Here is a 4,984-nt window from a genome sequence, read left to right as displayed (position 1 = left end):
AAAGAAAATCAGAAAGTCAAGCAAGCAAAGGTGTGACACACATTGTCACACCTAAATTCATTAGATCATAACTCCACAACCAGAAATGAGAAAAATGCAAACTCTATACCAAAATGTCCATTAGGATGTCTATTTTAAGCATGCAAAATTTCACAATCATTGGATTAAAAAATCCATCATTTCATGAAGGATATGGCAAGGTTGGTCAAGAAAGCACATACATACACAATCCCTAAGCCAAAACAAAATTCATGCGTGCACAATTTCTGAAAAAAATCTCATAAAATTCTAGAGATCATGAGGATCATCATGGAAAAAACCTCATCTCATTTGGACAATTATTCATGAAGTTATAAATTTTTGAATGAATGGAAAAAATAAAGATCACATGAAAGCATGGCATGAATGGATATGGAAGCAAAGAATAAAATGAAAAGGCAATATGTGGAAATAGCCAGAGCCAGGGATCGAACTGGCTGCGTTTTTGAACCAAGGCGCTTCACATATGAAACGCGCCGTTTCATTAATGTGATGTGGCACCGGGCAAGCGTTTTCAGCCAACCGAATTGACACGCCAGATTCCATGGAACCAATACATGGCCAGAAACACAAACTCTCATGCAAAGCGCGCTTATAAGGATCAAACACGTTCTGGACTAAAAAAACCCTAGGTTCTTCAACAGATTCAACGTGTTCTTGAGCTCAAGAACACTTTTGTCTAGAAATTCATAAAATTCATACCATTGGATAGGTCTTTCAACAAGCAACGCGAATCTAAGATTATTTTGCCCTAATTCATCCTATGTTCAAAGTTTCGAAGCAAAACATTTTCATGTGCCAAACTTATAATCAACATAACTAAGTCATTACTCCATGAAATTCAATGATCTAATGTGCAGATTAACCACCAATAAAAGACCTACAACATGCATCTATCAATTTTAAGAATCATGACATTCGAAATCTGACCTTCAAGGATGTGCAGAAACGAAATCCATGGATTTAGGCTTTGTAATGCACAAACAGATGCTCCTCAGCTCTTGGATGAATGAATGGAGGAAAGTTTGGATGTTAATCGTGCTTGATCTTGCTCAAATCTCCACTTGCCATTAATGGATGCAACCTTCAACAGTCCTCAAAGTGCACGATTCTTGCTGGATCTAGCTTCAAGGATACTCCACAATGCTTATGGATGAGGATTTGATCAAGAACAATGCAAGGTTTATGAAGAAAATTGAAGAAAAGTGAGAGAGAGAAATTGTGAAGATTTGTGAATTAGATCTAGATCTGAGAATTCTGTTATTGTTAATCCCAAAACAGTTATGCTTATCCTTTTATATGGTATGTTAATGATGTTGGTAATCACAATTAAGCCAAATGCAAATGGATTAGTGAAATTGAAGGTGTTTTGGCCAATTGTGCAATTCACCTCATGTGCATGTAATGGATGCTACAGTACACGAAATTCACTTGAAATCCACATGAAATGTTGTTTTGGAGCCAAGGCAAGTGATTGGAAGTGAAAGCAATGCATATTTTTCAAATTGCCATTTTCCCTCCAAAATTCAAATGGAAAGTCCAAAATTTTTGTGATCAAAATGCATGGCTTATGATGTATAATTTGGATAGTACATGTCAAAACAAGAATGTTGCAAAAAGAACCACTTCATTTGGCCTTTTGGTTCAAAAGTTATGCACTTGTGAAGTTCAAATTTGCTTGACCAAGACTTGACTATATCTTCTCAACCATACATGATAAATTCATGTTCTTGGACTTTTTGGAAATGGGAGAACACGATCTTCAACTTTCATGTTGGACAAAATTTCATTTGAAGCATTTTTGATGATGTAATCTTGAGGAGAAAACCTTTCCATTTTTGGCAATTTTGAATTACAAGTCACTTTCTATTTTTGGAAAGTTTTCATCTGACCTCATTTTCTTCAATGTTGATGTTTGAAATGTCAAATGAGACTTGTTTGAACATGAATGAAGTGTTTCTAATCATCTCCCATCTCCAAATCCATCAATTGACTTTTGGTTGACTTTTTCAGTTGATAGATGACTTGGTCATGCACAGATGAATTTGAGCCTCAATCTCCTGATGAAATGGCTCCAAAATGAAACCCTAGCTTGCACAAGCTCAATAAAACCATATGATGATCCCCATCTCCATGAAAACCTCATCTCCTCGACAAGCCCTGACTGGTATAATGCAACTGATTAGGGTTGACCAGAGGTCAAAACCCTAATCCCAAGGAAAATGATCAAGCACAATGACTCTCTTGGTGATGATGATGCATCCATGATGATGATGATGTACCATTTTAACCAAGATAATATCCAACCTCCTTTAGGAACCAAGAAACCCTAATTGGAACACAAACCCTCAGATGGCTAGTGATCAATTCAATGAAACCCTCAAGCTTGAATCTTTTAACCTCTTTATCTTCTGAGCAAGACTTAGGAGGATGACTTGCTTATTGTTGCCACATGATATGCAAAGATGCAATGACTAATGTCCTACAAAATGAAATGCAATATGCTAAGCTAGTCCCAAGAGAGGAGGGAAAATTTTGAGGTGTTACAGCTGCCCCTATTCAATCCACTGTGAACCTGTCGATATGAATAGCCTCGGCTTTCAGATGATCAGGGTGAAGAGTGATTGAATACCAAGAACAGACAAACAATTTGCACTCTGATGGGAGAATAACTAACAATGCCTGTCAGAATCGGCAAAGAAGCAATCTCGCAAAGAAGAATCCGTCTGGTACGGAGAAAGAGTCGGCCTGAATACCGAAACAGGAATATCGACCTGTATACCAAAATAAATGATAACACAGGGATAACCATGGCCTGAACACCACCTATCCGCTGGGGATTATTATTTTTTTACTTTTTCTTGAACCCCGAAACTTTCTGATTGATAATCCTCTTTCGTTTTCTTGAACCCCGAACAAATATTTTCTTGCGTATGATCCCGGATCACCGCGGTTGAACCCCGACAACTCCATAGTAGCCTTGTTTGCCAAATAATGAACCCCACTCTCCATTTTGAACCCCAGTCGCCTGACGATAACTTGTGATCGCCATTGTGAACCCCGTTCTCCAGAAAACACCTCTTGTCTCCCTTTCTCCATTTGAACCCCGTTCTCCAGAAAATGCCTCAACACTTCCTTTTCTCCAATTGAACCCCTTTTCGCACTGATCGCGTAAAGTCCTTTGATTTTATTTCCACCTCCGCCCGACGGAAAAGTTTCCTCCAGTATCGCAATACTGGGGAACATTGCTGATTTGACGTCATGATGCTAAACTCCTCAGAGTAACATCTTCACCATCCGGCGAAACCAAATCTCAAGCGGTAACCACGGCTCGAGTCGCGCTGATCGCGATCTTCATTTCCATCTCTGTCCGACGGAAAAGTTTCCTCCAGTATCGTACTACTGGGGAACATTGCTGATCTGATGTCATGATGCTAAACTCCTCAGAGTAACATCTTCACCATCCGGCGAAACCAAATCTCAAGCGGTAACCACGGCTCGAGTCGCGCTGATCGCGATCTTCATTTCCATCTCTGTCCGACGGAAAAGTTTCCTCCAGTATCGTACTACTGGGGAACATTGCTGATCTGACGTCATGATGTTAAACTCCTCAGAGTAACATCTTCACCATCCGGCGAAACCAAATCTCAAGCGGTAACCACGGCTCGAGTCGCGCTGATCGCGATCTTCATTTCCATCTCTGCCCGACAGAAAAGTTTCCTCCAGTATCGTACTACTGGGGAACATTGCTGATCTGACGTCATGATGCTAAACTCCTCAGAGTAACATCTTCACCATCCGGCGAAACCAAATCTCAAGCGGTAACCACGGCTCGAGTAACTGATACTTGCAATGCTGTTGATTTCCCAACTAGCGAAACCACTCCTCATACGGTAACCACAGCTTGAGTAGCGTCTTCACCCATTGGCGAAACCAAATCTCAAACGGTAATCATGGCTTGAGACTAGCGTATGCTTGCAATGATGCTGCATGATTTTTTTTCAGCGTAATGCTCCATAATCATGGAAATGCTACGCGATTTATTATGCAATATGTTATGCTTATCTACATGATGAATACATAAAAGGTATCCCCCTCAAGGGACTCTCCTGGGGAGCTCGAAGCACTCTACTGAGGAACTCGACAACACTCCGATCTCCACCCTGCTGGGGAATAACACTGCTGCTGGGAAATAGGCCACCCTTGCTAGGGAAAACCTCCTCCGTCCCCAACCCGCTTGGGGACTTCGCTGGGGAAAGAACCACCAACGCACTCTGTGGGGAAACCAACAATCTCTGACTTGCTGGGGATACAACAATCCTGACTCTGCTTGGGGAAACCAATACCAATAGATACCTCCACTGGGGAAATAGCAACCTTCAGGCCTGGTTGCTGAGGAAACATCGATCTCACACCTGCTGAGGAGATAACCATCCCGACCCTGCTAGGGAAAACACAAACCTTGAATCTGCTGAGGAGGTAACAATCCCAACTCTACTTGGGGAAACCAGAAAATTCTGGCACAGAACACCCGTCGACTCGTCGAACCTTGGTATTCACCGTCTAAATCCACTGTCAGCTTTCCAATTTTGAGAGCTCCCAGACTCGTCTGGACTTTTCTGATTCATCACCTTGTATTCCCGACTTCTCCGTACTCTACAAAGAGCAAACTCCTTATATTGGTACAAATTTTTAATCTTCAGACTTTGAAGAGTCTTCTTGATTAACATCCAGGATCATCGTACGCTCGTTCGCCGTCTTTCCACCATTCTCCAATCTCTTGTCAAAAGCTTCCACATCACAACCTGCAAGTTAGTGAAAATAGCTAACAGCACCTGCAAAAGAGATCGTTATATAAAAACGTGCCCCAGGCGTGTCAAGATTTCAACACTTGGGTCACTCAACCTTCCGAATAAGATTTCAAGCTTTCAATCTTATAAGCGTA

This window comes from Lathyrus oleraceus, chromosome 1 (genome assembly GCF_024323335.1).
Source record: "Lathyrus oleraceus cultivar Zhongwan6 chromosome 1, CAAS_Psat_ZW6_1.0, whole genome shotgun sequence".
NCBI lineage: Eukaryota > Viridiplantae > Streptophyta > Magnoliopsida > Fabales > Fabaceae > Lathyrus > Lathyrus oleraceus.
Note: the sequence above shows the minus strand (reverse complement) of the source record.